Raw genomic sequence first — 22,892 nt, forward strand, 5'->3', positions numbered from 1 at the left:
ACAAACATCAGAAACTCCGACACTAGCTATCCCAAGCTAGTCCACTTGTTTCCCGGGTACAAGCCAACCCAATACACTCCGATTCTAGGTTCGGATCAACCTTCCCTTGTTTTGGAACCCCTCCAAAATAAAAACAATCACTCAAAATGAGTAAAATAATTTATAGCATAAATAAGTACAAGAAAAGCCCCTTTAATGAGCGAATATAACTTTAAATACACTTTACTCAAGAGAAGAAGCCCCTTTTTTTTGGATTTCCTCAAAGTGGATGGAGAATTGATTGAGCGCTTGAGGAGTTGGTGAGCTTGGATTGATGGCTTCTTGGAAGCTTTAAATGAGCTCTTGATTAGGGCTGAAAAGTTGGCTTGAGAAACCCTTTCTCTTTTGAATGCTCTTGAATGCTCTCTTGAATGCTCTTCTTTTTCTTTTTAATCTCTTGCACTCTCTCTTTCTTCTTGTTGTTTGTTTTCCACCTTTGAATCCTTTTATAGCTTTAAGAAATAGAGAAAAATATTTTAGGCTGAAAAAGAGCTATTAGACCACATTAAATGAGCATTAAAATTACTTAAAATGGATTAAAAACTAGCCGTTGCAGAAAAATCTCGTCGCAGGGGTCGACTCATGAGTGACTCATGCCTCAGGGGTCGACTCATGAGTCGACCTCTGTTGAAGCAACCAGAAAACAGGATTTTGTAAATTTTGGCCTAAAACTGCAGGAGTCGACTCATGAGTCGACTCATGCCTTGAGAGTCGACTCATGAGTTGACTCACAGGCCGTGCCAAGCCACAAATTCAGCGTGCCAAACTGCTCATTGTGCCATGAGCTGACTCATGAGTCGACTCATGGATTTCAAACATGCATAACTTCAAAAATACAAGTCTAAAAATAATAAAATTTTCATCAATAGATCATAAATCTTTTGTTCTACCAAATGATACTATTAAATTAGGGTTTTGGTAAAATTACAATTTTGCCCCTGAAGAGCACAAAGACTTTTTCAAATAAAAAATATTGGTACCCCTTCAATCTGCTTTGTAACCATCAAAATCAATCTAGGAGCAACAATCTCCTCCTTTTTGATGATGACAAAACACTTGAACAAAAGCATTTATGTGAATCATGAATTTCAAAAGGATGCATTATAGGTGCATATGCTTGAAAAGAATATTGATTCTTTTGGCATGTGATACAAATGGTCATATGCATAAATAGTTTGTCCATTTGCTTGAAGATTTGAAAATTTGCTTATTGGATTATGTGATTTCGGTGTTAGAGCAGAAAATTTATTTTTGTTATCAGAGCAAGCTGTATCTTGAAAATTTGCTCATTCTCATTTGATTATTTAGTTTTAGTATTAGAGCAAAAATAATTAAGTGTGCCAATGCATGTCTAAGAGTTAATTTGTAAAGTATATTAGAGCATGTTAAATTTAAGATGTATCAGAGCAAGTAAGAATTTTAAAGCATATCAGAGCATATTTAAAGAAGTAATTTTAAAGGTTGCTCATTTGCATTGTACTTAGCAATTTACTCATTGTATTTTTAAGTCATGTAATAATTTTACTTTTGATATGTTTCTTTTTCTTTAATTTCTCATAATTTATAATTTTGCTTTTGATGGGTTGCTTTTTCTTTAATTTCTCTCCCTTTTTGACATCATCAAACATTGTTAACTCCCCCTCTTTTTCTGAATATGTTTTCTCTTTAATACTTTTAGTGCTAATCATTGATGTTTGCTCCCCCTTAATACAGCAATCATTAACAGCAATCATCAACAAAGAGAAGATATTTCAACAAGGAGAATATATATAACCAAAAAGATGATTGACATCATTACAAAAAGTAGATATGTAGGTAAAAGATGATTAAAAACATAGTTGTTTCAATACAAATTTCATAACATAAAAGTCAGCTAGCTAATGTCATTACATGGCCCCAAAATACAGATCCTAGAAAGAACAAGAGACTAACACCTAGGATCTAGTAAAGATCATGACTAGAAGGATCGGAGTCATCAGATATAGGGTGAGGAGATGATGGATCTCGACCAGAAGAACGTCCTCTACCCCGTCTGCCTCTGGCACGAGCAGGTGAGCGAGATGAACTAGGAGGCTGAGAACGTTGAGAGGCCAAGGACTGGACTGAAAGAGTGAGTCTGATGGAATCAAGAACGTTCAGTGCTCTGGAAACAGACTGAAGTAGAGTAGTGAACTGAGTAGATGCATGCTCACTCGAGCCTCTGATCTCTCTCCTCAATAACTCATAGCCACCCTCCAATGCACCTCTGAGCCTGCCAGCCTCTGCAGTAAGGTCTGTGACCTCAATAGTGGACTCCTGTGGCTGAGGATGGGCCAAAGCTAGGACTTGCCCCTGCAAGTCAAGAACTCTCCCAGTCAGTCTCCAAACAGTGTCCTCTAGCTGCTGAATCCGAATAGACTGATCTGAGATCAACTGAAACACAGTGGAGATATGAGAAATCAAGGTCTGATCAGATGAATCTAATGAAGTGGACCCTGGTGCAAATGTAGTAGTGCTCCACTGTCGAGATAGCAAGGAAGCCACACGCTGAGATATCTGCTCGATCTGATCATCAGCCAATCTGTACTCTGAAGGAGGTGCTCTGCTCTCTGGCTGATGTACTGGTGTGTGCCTCCTGGTGAACTCTGAAGGGCCAGCCTCTGGGTCTAGAATGAACTGGATATCTGGAGATGCTGCCCTGAAGTCATGGATAGGAGATGATGGACCTTCTTCTTCAGCTCTGTCTTCTACTTTGTCCTCAGCTCTCTCCTCAGAACCCTTGATCCAACCACCATCAGTTTTTGTAAATTCCATGCGGTGCAGAGTATGTTGGTTGATTGTGTCTACGTGAGAAAGCTTAGCAGATGCCTCCCCCTCAAAACTGACTCCAAACCTCCTGAAAACTAGTGTAAGGGCCATACCAAAAGGCAGATGTGCCTTGGATCTGTTCAGTGTCTCTCTCATGGCCTCAATCATTAATGACGGGAGGTTTAGGGGGGTTTGAGTGATCACATGAAACATAATATAAATATCTCTGCTAAAAAGTAGATCATGCCTACCACTCCTAGGGAAGAAGAGCTTTGTCACTAACTGATGTAAGATCCTCATCTCAATAGACAAAATTTTGGCTTTCAATTTATTCAAACTTCCTGAGTAGGTTCCCCCTAAAATCACACTGATTCTCTCTTCCTTCACAGGGAGTTTCATGTAAGAATAACCCTCACAGGGCAAATGAAGTATTTCTTCCAAAATGACAGGATCCAAGCAAATATCAACTCCCTTAACTGTCGAAGTCACTGTTTCATTCCCATAATGCAGATTCTGATAAAATTCTCTAACTAGGTCTACAAAAGTGACTTCCTTAAGAGAGCAGTAGAAACCCCAACTTGGTTGTTAATCTTTGTTCCAAAGGTGAAACCCTCTTTTTTAAAGAATCTAAAATCTACATTCTTTCCGATTTCAACCTTCCTATCAGATAGAGGGATCTTACTGGGGCTAAGGGAAGACTGAGAGGGACCTTGAGCTGACACAGAAGCCGGAGTGGGAGCAGTGGAGGACTGAGCAGCTTGCCTTTTTCTGCGGATATTTTCTTCTAGCTCACGGACCGACTTTCTTCTCTGAGGGAGCTTCATCTTCGGAGCCATTCTCACCACAGCAGCAGGCAGAGAGACTTGGAGGATCAAGTAAATGAGTGGAAGAAGGGCTACAAAAGGATGGAGAGGGATTTTGGCGGAGAGAAGAGGCGGTTTTGAGAAGAACGGTGGAGGCTAGGGCACGCTCCAACCATTTCAATCAAAGGGGAAAGACGTGAAAATCTTCTTTCCCAGGCGGTGATTTGTGATGGAGAGGAGAAGGGAGAACAATCTTGAGCTAGATCCTTGGTTTTGGAGAGAATGAGGATGAGGATGTCGGTTCTTGGAAGGAGGAAGATGAAGAGATGAGTCGGCTCATGAACAGGCTTTCAATTAAAAAGAAAGAGCCCGTGGGAAGTTGGCAGTAATTACAAGTTTGCCAAGGGGTCGACCCTAGGGGGTCGACTCATGAAACTCAGAAATTCAGAAAAAATATGAATAAATTCTAGAAAAATTTAAAATTTTAGGAGAAAGAATTTTGCTCAGTGACAAGTTGTGAGAGTGATAATCTTGAGCATTTAGAACCAAGAGAGATGATGAAAATTGAGCTCAAAGAATTTTTGACATCAAATCTTTGGAATTGGAGAAATATTTAGGCATATGGATCAAGAATTCCTAGATTTCTCCTAATTTCACAGAATCTGTCCTCACTAAGGGCCTTTATAAAGATATCAGCTAATTGATTTTCAGTGCAAACATATTCAAGAATTATATTTTTGTTTTGAACATGTTCTCTTATAAAATGATGTCTAATTTCAATATGTTTGGACCTTGAGTGTTGAATTGGATTTTTAGATAGATTTATGACACTTGTGTTGTCACATCTTATTGGTGTTTCATTAAGTTTGATTCCAAAGTCTTCGAGTTGTTGCTTAATCCACAAGATTTGAGCACAACAACTTCCAGCTGCAATGTATTCGGCCTCAGCCGTAGACAGTGCTACCGAATTTTGTTTCTTGCTAAACCAGGAGATTAGGTTAACTCCAAGAAATTGGCAAGTTCCACTTGTGCTTTTTCTATCTAATCTGCATCCAGCAAAATCAGCATCTGAATATCCTAATAAATCAATTAGTGAGTCCTTAGAGTACCATAACCCCAGAGTTTGAGTACCATTCAAGTATCTAAGGATTCTTTTAACAGCATTCAAATAAGATTCTTTAGGATTAGATTGATATCTAGCACACAAGCAAACACTAAACATGATATCAGGCCTACTTGCAGTTAAATATAATAGAGAGCCAATCATACCTCTATAGTATTTTAAGTCTACACATTTACCTTCATCATCCTTGTCAAGCTTACATGAGGGGCTCATTGGTGTGCCAATTGGTTTGGAGTTCTCCATTCCAAATCTTTTGAGTAGTTCCTTGGTGTACTTGCTTTGGGTGATGGAGATTCCCTTTTTTGTTTGTTTGATTTGGAGTCTGAGGAAGAAGGTAAGTTCTCCCATCATGCTCATCTCGAACTCCCCCTGCATGAGCTTTGCAAAGTCTTGACAAAGAGATTCATTAGTAGACCCAAAAATTATGTCATCAACATAAATTTGTATTACTAACATATCATTTTGATTTCTTTTAATAAAGAGGGTTGTATCTACATTACCTCTTGAAAAACTATTATTTAGTAAAAATTTGCTTAGCCTATCATACCAAGCTCTAGGTGCTTGTTTTAATCCATATAAAACTTTATTTAATTTAAAAACATGATTAGGAAAAGCATGATTTTCAAATTCAGGAGGTTGTTCTACATAGACTTCTTCAGCAATATATCCATTTAAAAATGCACTTTTGACATCCATTTGAAATAATTTGAATTTCATAAAGCAAGCATATGCAAGTAGAAGTCTAATGGCTTCTAATCTAGCAACAGGTGCAAAGGTCTCATCAAAATCAATTCCTTTTTCTTGATTATATCCTTTAGCAATCAATCTTGCTTTATTTCTAATTACATTACCATGTTCATCTAATTTGTTCCTAAAGACCCATTTTGTGCAATTATTGAATAGTTTTTAGGTCTTGATACTAAAGTCTAAACATTATTTCTTTCAAATTGATTAAGTTCCTCTTGCATTGTATTAATCCAATTATGATCATTTTCAGCTTCTTCAATAGTTTTTGGTTCAAGATGAGATACAAAAGCACAATGATTAAATACATCTCTAAGTGAAGAACGAGTTTTTACCCCATGCATAGGATCACCAATAATCAACTCCTTAGGGTGATTGTGAACATACCTCCATTCCTTGGGTAGGTCATTTGTACTTTGAGGTTGTTCTTGAATTTCTTCACCTCTCTCATCATGTTTGTCTTCTTGTTCCTCGTCCTCTTGTGTTGTTGAATCTTTCAGAGTGATCTCCTTCATACCTTCTATTAGAGGATCTGCATCATCAACACCCTCATTCTTCCTTGAAGGAAGATTGTTAGATTCATCAAAAATAACATGTATGGACTCCTCAACTACTAAAGTTCTTTTGTTAAAAACTCTAAAAGCTTTACTAGTGGAGGAGTAACCTAGAAAGATTGCTTCATCTGATTTTGCATCAAATTTACCAAGTCTTTCTTTACCATTATTTAATACAAAACATCGGCAACCAAAAATATGAAAATATATAATATTTGGTTTTCTTCCTTTCCAAAGTTTATAGGGGGTTTTCTTTAAAATTTGTCTAATCAAAGCACGATTTAAAATGTATGGTACGGGCCATTTCTTCTAAGGTTCTGTTTTTCCTTTCAACTACCCCATTTTGTTGGGGTGTCCTAGGAGCAGAGAAGTTATGGCCAATTCCATTTTCATCACAAAAGTTTTCAAAGTCTTGATTTTCAAATTCAGTTCCATGATCACTTCGAATATTTTGAATTGAAAATCCTTTTTCATTAGTGACTTTTCGGTGAAATTTAGTGAAAATATGAAAAGTTTCATCTTTGTGTGCTAAAAAGAAAATCCAAGTAAAACGAGAGTAATCATCTATAATTACAAAACTATATCATTTTCCTCCTAGACTAGTGGTTCTAGTTGGTCCAAATAAGTCCATATGCAAAAGCTCTAAAGGTCTAGAAGTTGAAACAATATTTTTGGATTTAAATGAAACTCGAGTTTGTTTACCTAGTTGGCATGCATCACAAATTCTATCTTTTTCAAAATTCAGTTTAGGCAAGCAAAGAACTAATTCTTTCTTAATTAATTTTGAAAGAGAATGCATGCTAATGTGTGCAAGTCTACGATGCCAAAGCCAACTAGTCTCATTAACTTTAGCATTCAAGGATACTAGGCATTGCATGTTTATTTTGGCTAAATCATTTAAATCTACCATATAAATATTTCCATGTCTATGTCCAAAAAATTTAATGCCATCGTTAATAGGACTAGTCACAATGCAAACAGATGATTCAAAAATAACTTTATATCCTTTATCACAAAATTGACTAATGCTAAGTAAGTTATGCTTTAAACCATTAACTAACAAAATATTTTCAATATATTTGGAGGGAGTGATACCAATATTACCTATCTCGATGATCTTTCCTTTGCCATTGTCTCCAAAGGTGACCATCCCTCCATCCTTAGCATCAAGCGTGATGAATTGTGATTCATCACCAGTCATGTGTCTCGAGCATCCACTGTCAAGATACCATTTCCTGTTTCCTCCTTGGGATGCTAGACACACCTGCAAGCAATAGTCAAGTTTTTATTTTAGGTACCCAAGCTTTCTTGGGTCCTTTTTGGTTAGTCAAAATGATTCCTTTTGGAACCCATATTTTCTTTATAGTTGAGTTTGCAGATTTGTCAAAGAAGCAAGTGTATGACTTATGTCCTACTCTACCACATTTGAAACAAGTAATATTGGTAGACTTGTTACTTAAAGAGTTTACATAAATATTTTTTAGATATTTTTGTTTCTTCAAGGGGTTATAGCCAAGTCCAGCCTTATCATATACGGCTTTTTGATTATCAAGAATCATATTGAGTTTGTTTGAATTTAAGGTGAACTTTTCTACTATTGGTTTTAGCTTGGCAATTTCATTCTTTAAGCTTTGATTTTCTTGAAGCAAGGTGGATTTTTCAATTGAAAAGTTTTCAGCTTGTTTCACTAAGGATTGATTTTTCAATTTCAGCTCTTTATTTTTCATCCCTAGTTTCTTTAATTCATCAACTAAATCATAGAATACTTCATGCAATTCTTCAAAAGTGTTGCTCCTAGATTGATTTTGATGATTACAAAGCAGATTGAAGGGATACAAATAATTTTAAAATGAAAAAGTCCTTATGCTCTTCAAGGGTAAAATCATAATTTCACTAAAATCCTGATTTGATAGTACCATTTGGTAGAACAAATGATTTGAAATCTATTGGTGAAGATTTCATTATGTTTGGACTTATATTTTTGAAGTTATGAAGGTTTGAAGTGCATGAGTCGACTCATGAGTCAACTCATGGCACTGTGAGCTGATTGGCACGCAAAAATTCTCCTTGGCACGCTAGTTTTCTGGCTTGGCACGACCTGTGAGTCGACTCATGAGTCGACCCACAAGGCATGAGTCGACTCATGAGTCGACCCCTGCTAATTTGAGCCAAGAATTTTCAGAAATGCATTCTCTGATTTTTGCAACAGAGGTCGACTCATGAGTCGACCCCTGAAGCATGAGTCGACTCATGAGTCGACCCCTGCGATGGAAAATGTCAGCAACGGCTATTTTTTTGCCCGTTTTAATTGCCTTTTATGCTTCCTAAAATTGCTCTAACGGCTCTTTATCTGCCTAAATTATTTTCTCTTGCTTCTAATGTCATAAAATGCTTTAAATGGTGAAAGAAATTACAGATTAAATAGCAGATTAAACGTGAAATCAAAAATGAGAAAAAAAGAAGAGAGGATCCGAAATCTGCACGAAAAAGCCTGAGATCAACGAAATATCCAAAAAGAAAAAGAGAGAGGATCCACAATATACAAGAGAGATTGTGAAAGAGAAAAGCAAGAGCATTCAAGAGGATCTTTCAAGCCTATTGTTCAAACTTGATCTAGAGATCTTTCAAAGCTTTCAAGAGATCTTCAATCAACAATCAACCTCTTCTCAAGCATTCGTTCAAGCGTTCATCCACCTTGAGAAAATCCGAAAAGGGGTTCTTCATTTGAGTAAAGTTTTTATTGTTATATTCGCTCATTTAAAGGAGCTGTTATTGTATTAATCTGTGCTCAAAATTTTCTAACTCTTTGTGAGTTTTTGTTCTTGTTTTTGGAGGATTTCCAAAACAAGGAAAGGTTGATCCGAACCTGAAATCGGAGTATTTTGGGTTTACTTGTACCCGGGAAATAAGTGATCTAGCTTGGGATAGCTAGTGTCGGAGTTTCCGACGTTTTGTATTCAGGTTGAATACAAGCATAGTGGATTGAAATTCTCAAGTAGGAGCTTGGGGAGTGGATGTAGGTGCAAGGTTGGCACCGAATCACTATAAATCCTTGTGTTTGTGGTGTGCTTTATCGCTTTACCTTATTTCTTTATTATATCCTTGCAATTCTGCTTCAGGTAATTAATATTGAATTAAAATCTTTGTCTTGTTCATCATATGTTATAAATTAAGTCTAAATTTTTAGAAACCCAATTCACCCCCCCTCTTGGGTTGCATAGCTGGGCAACAAGTGGTATCAGAGCCGGTGTTCTAGCCCTTCTTTGATCTAACAATCAAAGAGCCAAAGATCTATGGCAACCCATGTCGGTACTTTTCTAGCCGAGGGGCAATCTACAAACCGACCTCCACTTTTCAATGGGTCTAATTACACCTATTGGAAAGCTCGGATGAAGATATTCATACAAGCACTCGACTATGATATGTGGAGTATCATAGTGAACGGTCCTCACACACCCACTAAGATTATAGATGGTGAGGAGTCAACCAAACCCGAAAAAGAATGGGATGAGGTTGACAAGAAATTGGCACAATTAAATGCCAAAGCCATGAATGTTCTTTATTGTGCACTAGATGCTAGTGAATTCAATCGCATTTCTACTTGTGCATCTGCTAAAGAAATATGGGATAGGTTAGAAGTAACCCATGAGGGAACAAATCAAGTAAAAGAGTCTAAAATAAACATGCTTGTACATAAATATGAATTGTTCAAAATAGAGCATGATGAGTCCATAACTGTCATGTTTACTCGTTTTACTGATATAATTAATGGTTTGAAGAGTCTTGGCAAATCTTATACTAACAGTGAACTTGTAAGGAAGATTCTCAGATCACTGCCAAGAACTTGGGAAGCCAAGGTGACTGCCATCCAAGAAGCAAAGGACTTGAACACTCTACCTCTAGAAGAGCTTCTTGGATCCTTGATGACTCATGAACTTAGCATGAAGCAACATCAAGAGGATGAAGTCAAAAAGAAAAGAATCATTGCCCTCAAATCCACAACTTCGCCTGATTATGAAACGGATGAATCTGAAGATGAAGAACAGGATGAAGAGATGGCACTCATCACCCGAAAATTTAAGAAGTTTCTAAGAAAAAGGAAACAGGGGATGAGAAAGAAATTCACAAAAGGAAAACAAAGCAAAGAAAAAGAGAAAGATCAACCCCTTACATGCTACGAGTGCAAGAAGCCGGGATATTTCAGATCCGAATGTCCACAACTGAAAAAAGGTCCCAAAAAGTTCAAAAAGAAGGCAATGATGGCGACTTGGAGTGCGAGTGATGACTCAAGCTCCGACGAGAAAATCTCAACAGAACAAGCCAATCTGTGTCTGATGGCACATGAAAATGAGGTAACTTCTGAATCCACTAGTGAATTCACATTTGAAGAATTGCATGAAGCATTCTATGACTCAATTGATGAATTAAAGAAACTAGAGAAGAAAAACAAAGAACTGAAATTAGAAAATCAGTCCTTAGTGAAACAAGCTGAAATTCTTTCAATTGAAAAACTCACCTTGAGTCAAAAAAATCAAAACTTAAAGGATGAAATTAACAAGCTGAAATCTATAATAGATAAGTTCACCTTAAGTTCAAACAAACTAAATATGATCCTTGAAAATCAGAAAGCTATATATGATAAAGCTGGACTTGGCTATAAACCTCTGAAGAAATAAAAGTTTCTGAAGGATATTTATGTAAATTATTCAGGTAACAAGTCTACAAATATTACTTGTTTCAAATGTGGTAGAATAGGACATAAATCATACACATGCCTTAAATCTACCAATACAACTATAAAGAAAATATGGGTTCCAAAAGGAACCATTCTGACTAACCCAAAAGGACCCAAGAAAGCTTGGGTACCTAAGACAGAGACTTGACCTTTGCTTGCAGGTGTGTCTAGCATCCCAAGAAGGAAACAGAAAATGGTATCTTGACAGTGGATGCTCGAGACACATGACTGGTGATGAATCACAATTCATCACGCTTGATGCTAAGGATGGAGGGATGGTCACCTTTGGAGATAATGGCAAAGGAAAGATCATCGGGATAGGTAACATTGGTATCACTCCCTCCAAATACATTGAGAATATTTTACTAGTTAAAGGTTTAAAGCATAACTTACTTAGCATTAGTCAATTCTGTGATAAAGGGTATAAAGTAGTTTTTGAATCATCTGTTTGCATTGTGACTAGTCCTATTAACGATGGCATTAAATTTATAGGACATAGGCATGGCAATGTTTATATGATAGATTTGAATGACTTAGCCAAATTAGACATGCAATGCCTAGTATCCTTGAATGCTAAAATCAATGAGACTAGTTGGCTGTGGCATCGTAGACTTGCACATATCAGCATGCATTCTCTTTCAAAATTAATTAAGAAAGATTTAGTTCTCGATTTGCCAAAACTGAATTTTGAAAAGGATAGAATCTGTGATGCATGCCAATTAGGTAAACAAACTAGAGTATCATTTAAATCCAAAAATACTGTTTCAACTTCTAGACCATTAGAGCTCTTACATATGGACTTATTTGGACCAACAAGAACCACCAGTCTAGGAGGAAAACGATATGGCTTTGTAATTATAGATGATTATTCTCGTTTTACTTGGGTTTTCTTTTTGGCTCATAAAAATGAAACTTTTCATATTTTCACTAAATTTCATCGAAAAGTTTCTAATGAAAAAGGGTTTTCAATTCAAAATATTAGAAGTGATCATGGAACTGAATTTGAAAATCAAGATTTTAAAAATTTTTGTGATGAAAATGGAATTGGCCATAACTTCTCTGCTCCTAGGACACCCCAACAAAATGGGGTAGTTGAAAGGAAAAACAGAACCTTAGAAGAAATGGCCCGTACCATGCTTTGTGAAAGCAACCTTCCAAGATATTTTTGGGGGAAGCTATTAACACAGCATGTTAATTTTAAATCGTGCTTTAATTAGGTAATTTTTAAAGAAAACCCCCTATGAACTTTGGAAAGGAAGAAAACCAAATATTGCATATTTTCATGTCTTTGGTTGCCGATGTTTTGTATTAAATAATGGAAAAGAAAAACTTGGTAAATTTGATGCAAAATCAGATGAAGCAATCTTTTTAGGTTACTCCTCCACTAGTAAAGCATTTAGAGTTTTCAACAAAAGAACTTTAGTAGTTGAGGAGTCCATACATGTTGTTTTTGATGAATCTAACGATCTTCCTTCAAGAAAGAATGAGGGTGTTGATGATGCAGAGCCACTAATAGAAGGTATGAAGGAGATCACTCTGAAAGACTCAGCAACTCCAGAAGACAAGGATCAAGAAGATAAACAAGATGAGAGAAGTGAAGAAATTCAAGAACAACCTCAAGGTACAAATGACCTACCCAAGGAATGGAGGTATGTTCACAACCACCCTAAGGAGTTAATTATCGGTGATCCTATGCATGGGGTAAAAACACGTTCTTCACTTAGAGATGTACTTAATCATTGTGCTTTTGTATCTCAACTTGAACCTAAAACTTTTGAAGAAGCTGAAAATGATCATAACTGGATTAATGCTATGCAAGAGGAACTTAATCAATTTGAAAGAAATAATGTTTGGACCTTAGTATCAAGACCTAAAGATTATTCAATAATTGGCACAAAATGGGTCTTTAGAAACAAATTAGATGAGCATGGAAATATAATTAGAAATAAAGCAAGACTGGTTGCTAAGGGATATAATCAAGAAGAAGAAATTGATTTTGATGAAACTTTGCACCTGTTGCTAGATTAGAAGCTATTAGACTTCTACTTGCATATGCTTGCTTTATGAATTTCAAGTTATTTCAAATGGATATTAAAAGTGTATTTTTAAATGGATATATCTCTGAAGAAGTATATGTAGAACAACCCCCTGGATTTGAAAATCATGCTTTTCCTAATCATGTCTTTAGATTAAATAAAGCTTTATATGGTCTAAAACAAGCACCTAGAGCATGGTATGAAAGGCTAAGCAAATTTCTACTAAATAATAGTTTTTCAAGAGGCAATGTAGATACAATCCTATTTATTAAAAAAAATCAAAATGATATGCTAATTGTACAAATTTATGTTGATGACATAATTTTTGGGTCTACTAATGAATCCCTTTGTCGAGACTTTGCTAAGCTTATGCAGGGGGAGTTCGAGATGAGCATGATGGGAGAACTCACCTTCTTCCTCGAACTCCAAATCAAACAATCAAAAGAGGGAATCTCCATCACCCAAAGCAAGTACACCAAGAAACTACTCAAAAGATTTGGAATGGAGAACTGCAAACCAATTGGCACACCAATGAGTCCCTCATGTAAGCTTGACAAGGATGATGAAGGTAAAAGCGTAGACTTAAAATACTATAGAGGTATGATTGGCTCATTATTATATTTAACTGCAAGTAGGCCTGATATAATATTTAGTGTTTGCTTATGTGCTAGATATCAAACTAATCCTAAAGAATCTCATTTGAATGCTGTTAAAAGAATCCTTAGATACTTAAATGGTACTCAAACTCTAAGGTTATGGTACTCTAAGGACTCACAAATTAATTTATTAGGATATTCAGATGCTGATTTTGCTGGATGTAAATTAGATAGAAAAAGCACAAGTGAAACTTGCCAATTTCTTGGAGTTAACCTAATCTCATGGTTTAGCAAGAAATAAAATTCGGTGGCACTGTCTACGGCTGAGGCCGAATACATTGCAGCCGAAAGTTGTTGTGCTCAAATCTTGTGGATTAAGCAACAACTCGAAGACTTTGAAATCAAACTTAATGAAACACCAATAAGATGTGACAACACAAGTGCCATAAATCTATCTAAAAATCCAATTCAACACTCAAGATCCAAACATATTGAAATAAGACATCATTTCATAAGAGAACATGTTCAAAACAAAAATATAATTTTTGAATATGTTTGCACTGAGAATCAATTAGCTGATATCTTTACAAAGGCCCTTAGTGAGGATAGATTCTGTGAAATTAGGAGAAATCTAGGAATTCTAGATCCATTTGCCTAAAATTTCTCAAGAATTGATTAGAGCTCAAGTTTCAACATCTATCTTGGTCCCAAAAGCTCAAATTTATCATTCTAAAAACTTATCATTGAGCAAAATTCCTTCACTCAAAATTTCAAATTTTTCTGGAATTTATTCACATTCTTTCCTGATTTTCTGAACTTCATGAGTCGACCCCCATGAGTCGACTCAATGGCAAACTTGTAAATCCCACCAACTTTCAACGGGTTCATTATTTTTATAAGGGTTACTGTTTGTGAGATGACTCATCTTCCCATCGTTCTTCTTCCAAAAGCTGTCTTCTCCAACTCTTCTTGCTCCAAATCCAAGGATTAATTTGAGGCAATTCTCCCTCCTCCTCTCCACCAAAAATCGCCTCCTTCAAAAGGATTTTCTGTGCTTTCTCGCTTTGCTTGGCACGGTTGGAACGTGCCCTAACACTTTACCGAACTTCCAAAATTCATTTCTTTTCTCCACCAAAATCCTTCGTCACTCTCTTGTGATCCCTCCTCCACTCAATTCAAGTCTTCTTGTCTGCTACTTTAGTAGATATGGCTCCAAAGATGAAGCTTCCCCAAAGAAGGAAATCAATCCGTGAGCCTGAAAAAATTGTCCGAAAGAAAAGGCATGCTCAGTCTTCAACTGCTCCCACTCCAGTTTCAGTACCTACTCAAGGTCCCTCTCAATCCTCCATAAGCCCCAGTGTGAATCCTCTTTCTGATAGAAAAGTAGAAACCGGGAAAAATTTAGATTTTTGGTTCTTTGAGAAAGAAGGTTTTACTTTTGCAAATAAAATTAAAAACCAAGGATGGAAACTCTATTGCTCTCTTAAGGAAGTCACCTATGTTGACCTAGTAAGAGAATTCTCCAGAATCTACATTATGGAAACGGGTCAGTGACTTCAACTGTAAAGGGAATTGATATCTGCTTGGATTCTAGGATATTGGGAGAAATACTTCAGTTGCCTAGTGAAGGATACTCATATATGGAACTCCCAATTAGAGAAGAGGGGATCAGAATTATCTTAGGAGAAACTTATTCAGGAAGTTTAAACAAGTTAGAAGCAAAGATTTTGTCCATTGAGATGAGGGTGCTGCATCAGATAGTTTCAAAGCTCTTCTTTCCTAGGAGTGGTAGACATGACTTACTTTCCAGCAGAGATGTATGTGTCATGTTTCATGTCATCACTCAGACCCCCCTGAACCTCCCTGCACTTATGATAGAGGCCATGAGAGAAACTTTGAACAGATCCAAGGCACACTTGCCTTATGGTATGGCCCTTACTAGAGTATTTAGGAGGTTTGGAGTTAGCTGTGAGGGGGAGGCACCTACCAAACTCTCACATGTGGACACTTTCAATCAACACAGCCTGCACCGAATGGGAATTACAAAGACTGATGGTGGTTGGATCAAGGGCTCTGAAGAAAGAGCTGAGGATAGAGCTGAAATAAGAGCTGAGGATAGAACTGAAGGCAGAGTAGAAGAAGAAGGTCCATCTTCTCCTGTACATGACTTCAGGGCAGCTTCACCAGATACCCAGTTCATTCTTGATACTGAGGCTGGTCCTTCAGAGTTTACTAGGATGCCCACACCAGTGTATCAGCCAGAGAGCAGAGCACCTCATTCAGAGTTCAGACTGGCTGACGATCAGATCGAGCATATATCTCAGCGTGTGGCTTCTTTGCTGTCTAGCCAGTGGAGTAGTACTTCTTTTGCACCTGGAGCTACCTCTTCTGATTAGACCATTACTCCCCACATCTCCACTATATTTCAGATGATTTCAGATCAGTCCATCAGGATACAGCAACTTGAAGACACAGTCTGGAGATTGACTGGCAGAGTTCTTGACTTGCAGGAGCAAGTCCTTGCTTTGGCCCATCCCCAGCCACAGAGTCTACTATTGAGGTCACAGACCTCACTGCAGAGGCTGGCAGGCTCAGAGGAGCACTAGAAGGTGGATATGAATTGCTGAGGAAAGAGATCCGAGGATCGAGTGAGCATGCAATCACTCAGTTCACTGCTCTACTTCAATCTGTTTCCAGAGCACTGAACGTACTTGATTCTATCAGACTCACCCTTTCTGTTCAGTCCTTAGCATCTCAGCGTTCTCAGCCACCCAGTTCATCTCGCTCTCCTGCTCGTGGCAGAGGCAGACGGGGTAGAGGACGCACTTCTGATCCATCATCTCCTCACCCTATATCTGATGACTCCGATCATTGACTTATCTTGATCATTACTAGATCCTAGGTGTTAGTATCTTGTTCTAGGATCTATACCTTGGGGCCATGTATTGACAATTAGCTGGTTGAATTTTATTTTTAAGAATTATGTATTGAAACAATTATGATATTAATGGAATCACCTTTTACCTATATTTCTACCTTTTGTAATGATATTGATCATATTTTGGTTATATATATTCTCCTTGTTGAAATATTGTCTTCTCTTTGTTGTTGTTTGCTATTGATAATTGCTATATTAAGGGGGAGCAAACATCTGTGATATACTCTAAAAGGGGAGAAATTAAAGAATATTTCTGAAAAAAAAAAGGAAAAGTTAACCATGTCTGATGATGTCAAAAAGGGGGAGAAAGTAAACAATTAAACAAAAAGCAAGCAACTCATTAAAAGCAAAACCCTAAATTATGAAAGAAAAAAGGGGAGAAATTAAACAAAAAGCAAGAAAAAGGGGGAGAAAGCAAAACCCTAAATTATGAAAGAAAAAGGAGGAGAAATTAAACAAAAAGCAAGAAAAAGGGGGAGAAATTAAACAAAAAGCAACTCATCAAATTATGTAACTTTTAAATTACAAATTATGAGAAATTAATTGAAGAATTTAAAGTACAATGCTAAGTACAATGCAATTATGTAACTTTTAAATTACTTCTTTACATATGCTCTGATTTACCTTAAAAATTTAAATATGCTCTGATATATTTTAAAATTCAAACTTGCTCTGATATATCTTTTAAAATTTACCTTGATACATCTTAAGAAATTTAACTTACTCTGATACTCCCTAAAATTTCTTTTAACTTGCTCTGATACATTATAAAATTTGCTCTGATACAGTGTAAAATTTTCTCTGATACATTATAAAATCTTCTCTGATAATATTGTAAAAATTATTTTTCTTGCTCTGATATATTGCAAAATTTATTTTTCTCTCTTGCTCTGATATATCTTAAACTCAAAATGATCTAATACTCTTTTCAAATCTTTATGAAAATGGACAAACTATTTTTGCATATGACCATTTATATCACATGCCAAAAGAATCATACTCTTTTCAAGCATATACACCTATAATGCATTCTTTTGAAATTAGTAATTCACATAAATGTTTTTTTGTTCAAATGTTTTATCATCATCAAAAAGGGGGAGATTGTTGCTCCTAGATTGATTTTGATGATTACAAAGCAGATTGAAGGGATACAAATAATTTTAAAATGAAAAAGTCCTTATGCTCTTCAAGGGTAAAATCATAATTTCACTAAAATCCTGATTTGATAGTACCATTTGGTAGAACAAATGATTTGAAATCTATTGGTGAAGATTTCATTGTGTTTGGACTTATATTTTTGAAGTTATGAAGGTTTGAAGTGCATGAGTCGACTCATGAGTCAACTCATGGCACTGTGAGCTGATTGGCACGCAAAAATTCTCCTTGGCACACTAGTTTTCTGGCTTGGCACGACCTGTGAGTCGACTCATGAGTCGACCCACAAGGCATGAGTCGACTCATGAGTCGACCCCTGCTAATTTGAGCCAAAAATTTCCAGAAACGCATTCTCTGATTTTTGCAACAGAGGTCGACTCATGAGTCGACCCCTGAAGCATGAGTCGACTCATGAGTCGACCCCTGTGACAGAAAATGTCAGCAACGGCTATTTTTTTGCCCATTTTAATTGCCTTTTATGCTTCCTAAAATTGCTCTAACGGCTCTTTATCTGCCTAAATTATTTTCTCTTGCTTCTAATGTCATAAAATGCTTTAAATGGTGAAAGAAATTGTAGATTAAATAGCAGATCAAACGTGAAATCAAAAATGAGAAAAACAGAAGAGAGGATCCGAAATCTGCACGAAAAAACCTGAGATCAACGAAATATCCAAAAAGAAAAAGAGAGAGGATCCACAATATACAAGAGAGATTGTGAAAGAGAAAAGCAAGAGCATTCAAGAGGATCTTTCAAGCCTATTGTTCAAACTTGATCTAGAGATCTTTCAAAGCTTTCAAGAGATCTTCAATCAACAATCAACCTCTTCTCAAGCATTCGTTCAAGCGTTCATCCACCTTGAGAAAATCCGAAAAGGGGTTCTTCATTTGAGTAAAGTTTTTATTGTTATATTCGCTCATTTAAAGGAGCTGTTATTGTATTAATCTGTGTTCAAAATTTTCTAACTCTTTGTGAGTTTTTGTTCTTGTTTTTGGAGGATTTCCAAAACAAGGAAAGGTTGATCCGAACCTGAAATCGGAGTGTTTTGGGTTTACTTGTACCCGAGAAACAAGTGATCTAGCTTGGGATAGCTAGTGTCAGAGTTTCCGACATTTTGTATTCAGGTTGAATACAAGCATAGTGGATTGAAATTCCCAAGTAGGAGCTTGGGGAGTGGATGTAGGTGCAAGGTTGGCACCGAACCACTATAAATCCTTGTGTTTGTGGTGTGCTTTATCGCTTTACCTTATTTCTTTATTATATCCTTGTAATTCTGCTTCAGGTAATTAATATTGAATTAAAATTTTTGTCTTGTTCATCATATGTTATAAATTAAGTCTAAATTTTTAGAAACCCAATTCACCCCCCCTCTTGGGTTGCATAGCTGGACAACAAAAAGTAAAATCACTAAGGGTTTCGAAAATTACCTCATTTTCGTGTGCCATAAGGCACAGGTTGGCTTGTTCGGTTGAGGTTTCCTCATCGGAGCTTGAGTCATCACTCGCACTCCATGTGGCCATCATGGCCTTCTTCTTGAACTTCTTGGGACCTTTCTTCAGTTGTGGACATTCGGATTTGAAGTGTCCCGGCTTCTTGCACTAGTAGCAGATAAGGGGTTGGTCTTTCTCTTTTTCTTTGCTTTGTTCTCCTTTTGTGAATGGCCTCTTTCTCATCCCCTGTTTCCTTTTTCTCAAAAATTTCTTGAATCTTCGGGTGATGAGAGCCATCTCTTCATCTTGTTCTTCATCTTCAGTGTCATCAGTTTCTTCATCAGGAGGAGCTGTGGATTTGAGGACGATGGTTCTTTTCTTTTTGACTTCTTCCTCTTGATGTTGCTTCATGCTTAGCTCATGAGTCATCAAAGATCCAAGAAGCTCTTCTAGAGGTAGAGTGTTCAAGTCCTTCACTTCTTGGATGGCAGTCACTTTGGCTTTCCAAGTTCTTGGCAAGGACCTGAGAATCTTTCTTACAAGCTCACTGTTAGTATAGGACTTACCAAGACTCTTTAAACCATTAATGATATCAGTAAAATGAGTAAACATTACAGTTATGGACTCATCATGCTCTATTTTAAATAATTCATATTTATGCACAAGCATGTTTATTTTAGACTCTTTTACTTGATTGGTTCTCTCATGGGTTATTTCTAACCTATCTCATATTTCTTTAGCAGAAGAACAAGTAGAAATACGATTAAATTCGTTTGCATCAAGAGCATAATAAAGTACATTCATTGCTTTAGCATTTAATTGGGCCATCTTTTTATCAACCTCATCCCATTCTTTCTCGGGTTTGGTTGATTCCTCACCATCTATAATTTTAGTGGGTGTGTGAGGACCGTTCACTATGATACTCCACATATCATAGTCGAGTGCTTGTATGAATATTTTCATCCGAGCTTTCCAATAGGTGTAATTAGACCCATTGAAAAGTGAAGGTCGGTTGGTGGATTGCCCCTCGGCTAGAGAAGTACCGACGTGGGTTGCCATAGATCTTTGGCTCCTTGATTGTTTAGATCAAAGACGGGCTAGAGCACCGGGCTCTGATACCACTTGTTGCCCAGCTATGCAACCCAAGAGGGGGGGTGAATTGGGTTTCTAAAAATTTTAAGCTTAACTAATGACTTATGAAAGATGTTTGTCAATAGCTAAATGAATGAGGAGAATGACTTTAGTTCAAGATTAATTGCCTAAAGCAAGAATACAAGGAAATAATGAAGAGTTAAAGAGAGGCAATTATGCACACCACAAACACAAGGATTTATAGTGGTTCGGTGCCAACCTTGCACCTACATCCACTCCCCAAGCTCCTACTTGAGAATTTCAATCCACTAAACTTGTATTCAACCCGAATACAAACGTCGGAAACTCCGACACTAGCTATCCCAAGCTAGTCCACTTGTTTTCCGGGTACAAGCCAACCTAATATACTCTGATTCTAGGTTCGGATCAACCTTCCCTTATTTTGGAACCCCTCCAAAACAAAAACAATCACTCAAAATGAGTAAAATAATTTATAGCACAAATAAGTACAAGAAAAGCTCCTTTAATGAGCGAATATAACTTTAAATACACTTTACTCAAGAGAAGAAGCCCCTTTTTTTTGGATTTCCTCAAAGTGGATGGAGAATTGATTGAGCGCTTGAGGAGTTGGTGAGCTTGGATTGATGGCTTCTTGGAAGCTTTAAATGAGCTCTTGATTAGGGCTGAAAAGTTGGCTTGAGAAACCCTTTCTCTTTTGAATGCTCTTGAATGCTCTCTTGAATGCTCTTCTTTTTCTTTTTAATCTCTTGCACTCTCTCTTTCTTCTTGTTGTTTGTTTCCCACCTTTGAATCCTTTTATAGCTTTAAGAAATAGAGAAAAATATTCTAGGCTGAAAAAGAGCCGTTAGACCACATTAAATGAGCATTAAAAGCACTTAAAACGGGTTAAAAACTAGCTGTTGTGGAAAAATCCCGTCGCAGAGGTCGACTTATGAGTCGACTCATGCCTCAGGGGTCGACTCATGAGTCGACCTCTGTTGAAGCAACCAGAAAACAGGATTCTGTAAATTTTGGCCTAAAACTGCAGGAGTCGACTCATGAGTCGACTCATGCCTTGAGAGTCGACTCATGAGTCGACTCACAGGCCGTGCCAAGCCACAAATTCAGCGTGCCAAACTGCTCATTGTGCCATGAGCTGACTCATGAGTCGACTCATGGATTTCAAACATGCATAACTTCAAAAATACAAGTCCAAAAATAATGAAATTTTCGTCAATAGATCACAAATCTTTTGTTCTACCAAATGATACTATTAAATTAGGGTTTTGGTAAAATTATGATTTTGCCCCTGAAGAGCACAAAGACTTTTTCAAATAAAAAATATTGGTACCCCTTCAATCTGCTTTGTAATCATCAAAATCAATCTAGGAGCAACACTTGTCACTACCCATGCCCTAGCACCCCTTCCCTTCAACGAGCCACCTATGCCCCAGCTTCCATGATCTCCTCTCTCTAGCAATGGCATGACCAAATGGAAGCTAGCAATCGGACCATCCTTCACCCCACCATTATCTCATTTTCCAAGCCATGCCCTACCCTCCTTTTCCTTCAATGATCCATCTATGTCCTACATTTTGCGGTCGCCTCTACCTAGTGATGAAGTTACTAGAGGACATTTGATAACTAGACCACCCTTCATCCTACCTGCACCTGATTTTCCTATGAATCATGCCCTAGGTATAGTTTTCCTTAACAATCCACCTATGCCTTAGCTTCTACATCATCTCAACCCAATGATGGCATGACTGGAGCAAAACTGGCAACTGGTGACCATCATTCAATCTAATTTTTAGGTAAGTCCCCATCCCTTTGGCGTTCAGATAAGTTACTTATGAGCTGATCATAGATACATTTCTTTTTTACAAATTCATTCTCTACATTAGTGCTTGTTTGGTTCAAGTTCAACCACTATTTTATTAGGATGGTTGTATCATTTCTTAGATTAGATCCAAAAATCATTAGATGTTAGCAACTGCAATTTATGTATAGGGCTGGAAACGGGTCGGACTAGATCAGGCCCCACCCCTTTCCAAGCTTGGCCCGAAATATTTTTTTGAGCTTCGGATCGGACTTAGACCCAAAAATATTTTAAAATTTAAGGCTCAAGTCTAATTGGGTTGGCCCAAGCCTGAGCGCAAGCCCAAGATCGGCCTGAACCCCCTGTCTCTCCTTCCTCTCCCTCTTGCGAAACTTTCATACCTCTCAGAGTGACTTCTGCTCCAACGCAAGTGCTCCTGCTCCATCTCTGTCTCCTTCTCACACTCTCCAAACCTGTCACACTCCCTATCCCTCTCCTTATCCCTTTCCCTATCATGATCCCTCTCCTTCCCATTCCTCTCATCCTGCTCCCTATCTCGATGATCTCTCCTACTCCTATGCCAGTCCTACTCTTATGCACTACACATCGATTTTGGGGATTTTCATGTAGCCATCATAGCTAGTGACGGCATTGGCCACCTCCTACCCATACTTCTACTTCAGATTCCTCCAGTTGAGCTCTAAGTACTATTGAAAATTATGTTCTAAAGCCAATTGGCTTATTATAAATAATTAAATTTTGTATATAAATTATTGATCAATGAATAAAAGTTATTTTGATTTTTTCATCACAAGGTGAACATCTTCATTATTAGAACTCTTGCGTTATGATAAAGTCTTTAAAACTATATTATGATCGATAAAGCAAGATTTATCGAATAGTTCTTAAACATATTCACAATCAAATGATACGTCATTAATAGGATGATGACGTTTATCGAGTATAGATCATTGTGTGCCATATAGGTTTATTGTCCTCATAACCAAGGAGTGTGAAGATACTAGTATAGTATATAAATGAGA

This window comes from Elaeis guineensis, chromosome 3 (genome assembly GCF_000442705.2).
Source record: "Elaeis guineensis isolate ETL-2024a chromosome 3, EG11, whole genome shotgun sequence".
NCBI lineage: Eukaryota > Viridiplantae > Streptophyta > Magnoliopsida > Arecales > Arecaceae > Elaeis > Elaeis guineensis.